Source organism: Epinephelus fuscoguttatus, linkage group LG3 (assembly GCF_011397635.1).
Source record: "Epinephelus fuscoguttatus linkage group LG3, E.fuscoguttatus.final_Chr_v1".
In the NCBI taxonomy this organism is placed as follows: Eukaryota; Metazoa; Chordata; class Actinopteri; order Perciformes; family Serranidae; genus Epinephelus; species Epinephelus fuscoguttatus.
In genome coordinates, this window is record NC_064754.1 from 3,651,585 (window position 1) to 3,659,288 (window position 7,704).

Sequence of the window (7,704 nt, forward strand, 5' to 3'; positions counted from 1 at the left end):
GTATATTGTCCAGAACACGTGCCTCTGCATGATCAGTGTATGAGATTTTACCTGATGTGGTTTTTTTTTTGGTTTTTTTGAGGCATTGCTGCAACCACATAGTACACAGCATCTCCCCTATTCATGATCTTTTTCACTGGGAAGTTTACAGCCAAACAGTGCTGCCCTTTTTCCATGTGGAACCTGCGAAAGAAAACACACACACACACACACACAAAGTGCTATCATGTATCAGTGTATGATTATAGATGCAAACTTTGTTTTTTTTAATCATTCCGAGTCCCCTCTCTAAATTCAGTAGTTTTAGCAGGTCCCTAAACACAGCGCAGGCAGAACTCAGCAGCAGCTCTGCGGGTGAATGATTGATCTGCTGCCCTGGTCAGAGCTTTTCAGATTGATGGATAAGAGGAGCAGCTGCTGCACGCAGGCGAGTGAAAGCCAACTTTAAGACTCAGCACAATGAATGGTTAAGTTTACGCTCTGCGCTCCAACAATGTGTGTGTGCAGTGCAGAACCGAACCGAACATTATGATTGATATATATATATATATATATATATATATATAACCTGTCTCTGGTAAAATGAGTTTTGGGAGAAGCTTAATCAGATTTAATTTTGTAAAATGTAGTTTTTTGGTGAGGACTGTGAATAAATGCATGTTTTTTATAAAATAGATATTGGAGAGGGATGTGTTGTATATAGTTAAAAGGCTTTTGCAGTATTTTTTTAATGTTTTTTTTTCATGTGAAATCAGATTATTTTAAAGGTTGTTTCATAAATGCGTACGACTGAGTCTGTGCTCATACAAAGGTGTAAAGAAGGACTGAATGACTTTCAAACACTTTAGTTATTTTTTATAGTGAGGGTTTCTTTGTTTTTCTGGCACAAAAGACGGTATGGAGAACAACAACAAAAATACAACAACAGTTAAAAAAACAAACATTGGTAGTGTGGCTATCAGCCAAACTGTTATTTGTTGTTTCAACATACAAATAAACCAAAGTCGTGTCATCGTGCTTTCATCAAATTAGAAACATTGCAAAAGTAAAACATTTTTTATCTCAAGCGGACCTTGAAAAAGTCTTCCATGCTTTCATCTCGTCACGTCTGGATTACTGTAATCCTGTTTTCAGGGCTCGGCCAAAAGGCCATTTCTCGTTGCCAGCTCGTTTAAAACTCAGCTGCCAGACTCTTAACTAATTCCCACCCTGGCAATGCTACACTGGCTACCTGTGAAACAGTGAATTGATTTTAAACTTTTACAACAAACCTTTGTGTGTTTGTAGGCTCATTACTTATTTTTTTCCCCTGTTAAAGAGTTTTTGGGGAGTTTTTCCTGATCAGCTGTGAGGGTCCAAAGGACAGAGGGATGTCATGCTGTAAAGCCCTCTGAGGCAAACTGTGATTTGTGATATTGGGCTTTATAAATAATATTGATTGATTGACTACCTGATCTACCTCTTTTTTTTTCATCACAGACACTATTAGAATAACTCTACATTCCATTAAATAATGATTATCTGAAGCCAAAAAAGCCAAACATTCAACTAATTTCTAGATAAACAGCTGATGAGGATCAACCATTACCTGCATTTAGCGTTGTTTTTTTTTTTTTTTAGGTCTGTTACAAACCCAGCTCGTTACGGGAAAAGGGAAGTAACGCACACACAATCCGGTGGAAGGATTGCAAATTAAAGTGTATTTATTTATAAAGACAAATGGGAATTAATAATGAAGTCAACAGAAAAGGGCCGCCAGGTGCTGTCAAATCAACAAATAAATATAACCAAAAGAGGACTCCTTAAAATAAAATGGAGCTATCTGTCTAATGTTTAACATAAATCGGAAATAACAACAAATCAGGCAATCTTAAAACAAAACCTAACTAACTGCTCTAGTGAAATGGTGAAAACAAAAACACAAATGACCAGCACCCCTAAACCTAGTGTTACTAAACAAGGTGACAAAAACCTAACCGTGAGTGCAGATGATCGAAATCAGTGGTGAACCAAATCTGGGTAATACACAAAACAAGAGCTAACGCTCACAGCACACAAGATGTACTGGCAGAGCAGTCACCAAAAACTCCATTCACTCTGCCTAAGTACGATCCTCTCCTCTCCTCGTCGAGCGTGGACTCGATGCACGAGGCCAGGCTGAAGGTCCGCCTCGCCCGTCTCAAGATTGAGGCGGCAGAAAAAGCTCAGAACCGAGAGGCTCAGCTCACGCTTGAAATAAAGCGGCTTGAAATAGAGGCGGAGAAGGCTGTGCGCCTCCGCGAGCTGGAGCTGGCGTCTCAGAAGGAGACACGTGGGCGCTTTGTAGATGCAGTTCCTTCCACCTCCTTACCACCCGTACCCTCTCCAACTACGTTTGATATTAGTAAACACATTGCACTTGTTCCGTTGTTCAAAGAAACAGAGGTCGATTCATATTTTGCAGCATTTGAACGCATCGCTCTACCGAGAGGAAAAGTTCTGTCCCTGTTCAGTCTAGTAGGCCTAAACCTTCCAAAAAGGAAGAAAGAGAATGTTTCTATTGTCACAAACCTGGTCATGTCATCGCTAATTGTCTCACACTTAAACATAAAGAACAAGGTGACAAAAACCTAACTGTGAGTGCAGGTGATCGAAATCAGTGGTGAACTTACCCCTGGCCCAAATCTGGGTAATACACAAAACAAGAGCTAACGCTCACAGCACACAAATCAAGAGCTAACGCTCACACTATACAGAAAACTGAACCACACAAATAGAGCTTCTAAGGTGTCTGCCAGCGGCTGCAGGGCACACCAGCCTTTTAAATCCTTTCCCCGCGCCGTCGCCCTCTGATTGGCGGAGCCCCGCACCAACCTGCCGCACCAATCAGTCGCCGGGGAATCCATCTAGGTGCTGGTAGGACATGCCCGCTGGAGACACTCTGCTGCAACACAGCGGGATAGAACACACACCAGAGTGGAGAAACAGTGCCCACGGCTCAAGGCCGTAACAAGGTCATTCATAACAGTTCACTGTTCGCATATCAAGCTCTGTGTGTCTGTGTGCATCATTGTTCTGGCTCTGGATGAGGAGGGGACAGCAAGTTAGAGGAGAAGTTAAAGACTTTATATTTCTGCAAGCGTATCTTCTGCTTGTTTAACAGTTTTCGGATACAAAATACGCAGAGTTCTCACCTTCTCTCTTGTCGCTCACAGGGTCGATGAATCTAAAAAACAACTACAACAGAAAAGACACAAAAACAGCTAAAGTAAATATACACTTTATTCACATCATAATTATCTCTTTTATTTGTCAATACAATCGACTAGTTTTTGTCATAGGTCAAAAAAGTGTTCAACAAAGGATGTCTGAAATAAGCCGTCATGTGTTGCATGTACCAGCAAAAAGTAAGTAACTGGATGAGGAGCAGGAGCAGAGCAATGTAATGTCCAACTAATTTGAATGTGCACATCGCTGTGTTGAGTTGTCTGATCATGAACATGAACACTTACAAGTAGGGCAAGAAGTCAGTGTATATATGACAGCAGAATAATATTATGATTACATGAATATATCATGTTCTCATTCTCCAAATTCTGCCATACAGATGAATTATTCAAACAACAACTAAATAAGCTGCTGAAGTTGTTTTACACATATGAAGAGTTTGGGGTCTTTCAGTGCACAACAGTGGAACACAGACGGTGACTTCTGTCATGAACATAATATATTCACCATAATGTGATACATATCATTATTGTAAAATACCATATTGGTATTGTCATAATGATTTTAACTGCATTGCACAGCTCTTCTTGAAAGTCTGAACCGCTGCATCCCTAAACAGACATTTTATAAACTACTAATTTGTAACAGCAAATTTGTTGAGAGAACAACTTAACAACATAATGCTGGCTGAATTACCTTGTTACCCCTCTATGGTACGGTGTTAGCTCCAGGTAAAATACCCATTTTAGTACTTTTAAAAAGAGCCCTAAGGAAACCAGTGGGGTGTAAATCACCAGCTTCATCACGATACGATATTATATCGATTTGTTTGGATGACGACACAATGTTTGCCGATATCACAAAGTCTGTCACGATACGATTTTGATTCGATTCGATTTAGGAGCCTGCGATCAATATGACGCGATATCATATGCCCATCTAACACAATCATTTACATCAACTCACAAAAACAACTAGAATATGATTTGACCATTTTATTTCTGAGCTCTGTTTGTTGTTTGAGTGGAGGTGCGCTTGCCCAGAAATGGTGACACAGACGTGCTATGTGAATTTCAAAATAAATGTGTATCTTTAAGATGACGATATGGATCGATGTTTTCATTTTGCATCGATATAATCAGACCGTTAATCAATGAATCGATGTATCAATGTGGATCGATGTATCGTTACACCCCTAGAAACCAATAGCACTGTTTATATTGTAAAATCCATGTTGAGTCCCCTTCTTTATCTCATTCCACAAAAATGGTCTGAAAATGGATTTACAACAACAGATGAGTAGAGTTTCATTTTTTTTTTTAATTTAGTTTATTTGATAATTAGGTAATTATTATATTAACTAAAAAGTAATAGAAAAATACTTAAAAGCAAATGTTGCCTTGAAGCAACACAGTGCATTTATAAAATACAATATCAGTTTTTGGTCTTGTGTATTAAGGGCTTTATACTTTTCAATTTCATAAGAGTCATTATAATTTTCTTGTTATCGCTACAGATTAGCTAAATTTAATAACGTTAGTTTCAATAAAGTTCAGACTGTGACACTGTGTCGACTTTAACGGGACACTTTGAGTCCTCTCTGCAGATCAGACCTTTTCTTCTGTTTACAGAATGAATGTAATATTAATATATGACTCTTCAGAGAAGAAGAGGGTCAAATTAGCACTCCCAGTTGATGTTAGCAGGGATGATTCACTGAAAACAGGCGTTGGCAAATGCAAAATAAATGATCAAACACTGAAATAAAAGTCATTGTCTTATTTTGAAAAGGGTTATGATAGTTTGGTTTGATAAACTGTTAATGTAAAGTTAGCTGAACTATGCTTACACTCCTTGAATATTCCTCTGGGCTGTTCCACAGTGGTACAGTGTTGTCTGAGGGCAACGTTCAGACAAAACAAACTTAAAGACTTTTAATGTTTTTCAGTTTTCAGTGGCATGAATGCAGTATTGCATTACATTTTATTTAAACTTTAACAGAAACCCTCTTTTTTTATCTTACCACTGTGGTTCAGTGTTGCTCGTAGGTAACATACCCAAAAGTTTGCCCCCAGAAATATTTTTAGAGTTATGTTTACTGAGTCTATTTTATGACAAAATAAACATGTCTGTACCAGCTGACATCATAATGCGAACCATAGAGGGTTAATCATCTTAATAAGAAAAATGTTTCAATGAATGTTTCAGCAAAACATCACTGACATCACATGTCATTTGTTTTCCTACAATAACCACTCGACTCAATACCCGACTGTAAACAACTAAAGCACATCTAATATACATTAAAGGATAAGCTCACACAGCTTCAGTCTTTTCTCGCTTGTTTCTTTTACCTGTTGGTTGGAGAGTGGTATCTGGTGGATGCTCTCAAGCCACCGCTGCCTTCAGTTTTCCTCTGAGTGTTTTGAGTTTGCAAGTTGCAGTGAATCCAGTCTGAACTGACATCCTTATGAAGGAGACTGACCATGGCCACACCCCAAGTGTGGCACCACTACCTTATCTGGACATTCAAAATCTTTCAACAGAATTCAAAGATTAAAATTAGGAATGAGAGAAGACAAAGAGGCTTTCAAAGAGGTGTCGGATATGAACTCACATGCAGACGTCAGCATGCTTGAGAGGAGACAGAAAGAGCCACTGAAGCACATCTTAATATTCAGTAAGAATATCTGTGTTGGTATGATACATCATACAGGTTATGATGGTTTTTAAGATTACACAACAGTTTCTGTATATTTTGAATAGTGTATAGCAGTGGACAGTCCTAAAGTTATGTTTGTGTTTACTTTATGTGTCAGAATACAGGCACAAGGTATTCACGCCAGGTGTGGTGCCGAAGGCGGTTTAGTGGGCACGACGGTGGGAGATTGAGGACAATGTCGTGTGTAAAGATGACGTGAAGTTTGTGTTGACTTGGATTATAATACGTTTTTGACCGTGTTTTGCAGTGTTGAAGTATAATTATGGGAATACGATGACAATATATATGAACAGGACATGGAGTCGGTAGAGGACCACACGAGATGTAATTTTGGAAGGACTTGGCCTGTAGGTTTGTTTTCTTTTCTTTTTGACGGATTCTCAGTAAATCTCGTTCAACTTTTTCCCTGCCTCATGTGAGTTCTGTGGATCTTAAGAAAAGGAACAGAAACACGAATCAGAACCGAGACATCACACAAACTGAGTGGCTGAGGAACTGTGGTATGTTGGAACAGCCACTGCAGAGACAGTAGAACAGTCTCAGGTTTAGTTGGAATAAAGTAACTGACATCACACTGAAAGTCCTGCATCTGACACATCACCCAAAATTCAGTGATGCAATTACCACTACTTTGATCTACATGTAATCACCATCTTCATCACTATCATCATCATCTTCACGCCCCAAGGGATCTTGCATTGAGTGGTGTGTGTGCATACTTGCAGCAGTGCCTGAGGGTTCACCAAAACAGCCCAATACGATCATCATCAGTAATAACCATATTGTACGTATTGCATTAACTCTCCCAGTAAAGGCCCTCTCACACACAGTGTGGTTTGAGCTGCACTGCCGATGGTTTCAGTGAACACAGTGCAGCTGCAGCACAAGCTCGCCAAGTGCTGCGCTCATGCTCATAGGTTCATAGGTTCATACTAATACATAATTAGTTACACTACTCATTACTGGAAAAGGTAATATTGTTACTGTAATGTGTTACTAGTAACATATTTACCTCAGATTTCCTCAATAGCATAGTATAGTAGTACCAATATTGAAAACAAGCAGTTAAAATATTTCACATATTTTTAGCTATCCAACCCAGTGTGAAGTTGAGTCTTTACTCCAAAGCAACTCATGTTTTTTCCACATAGACATGCATTAAGAACAGTTTGGGTGTAAATGCGCATTTTATGAGTTATGGCAGTTTATGTATATATTATAGATTTTAAACTCATCCTTCTCTGTGTTTTGTTCTCACTCTGTGCCTGTTCACTCTTCTGCTCTCTCTCCCTGCCTCCTTGTCTTTCACCTACTTTGCATCCACCCACTTTTCTGACTTTGCCCCTGCCACTGTCACCCTGACCTTTTCCTTTATCGCTGCCAGCATCTGTATGACGGACCTCAAGGCCTCTTTGTGAGGAGGAAGGTAGCACATAACGTGAGGCAGAGCCGTGAGAGATGAACAACGCCTTCGGTATGGCTCTGCGTCTTTATCGGAAAATTCAAAAGTATTCAAATGAATTTATGCAAAAAAGATTAAAAAGAGGGAAGAGGAGAATAGAAGAGTGTTATCTTTAAAATACGTTGAACTTTTTTGCCTACAAGATCCAAACTGTGAAGTGATATTGGTTACGCAGGCACTCCAACATGACAGACAGACAGACAGACAGACAGACAGAGTGGATTCTGAGCAAAGCTTTATTCAGAAAGGACAGAAAATGAATGCTTTACAGAGGCACAGCATACAGTGACATGAGTGCTGTAAATATTGACGT

The 7,704-nt window shown here is 39.3% G+C and overlaps 1 long non-coding RNA gene across 1 annotated transcript; it reads right to left on the minus strand.

Annotated features, from left to right (window-relative positions):
* Positions 1 to 2,924: 2,924 nt before the first annotated feature.
* On the minus strand, positions 2,925 to 5,696 carry LOC125886395 (uncharacterized). Its single transcript, XR_007449028.1, has 3 exons — positions 5,562 to 5,696; positions 3,174 to 3,216; positions 2,925 to 3,060 (listed from the first exon to the last, which is right to left on the minus strand). It is a non-coding gene; the product is annotated as an uncharacterized LOC125886395 (long non-coding RNA).
* Positions 5,697 to 7,704: the final 2,008 nt, after the last annotated feature.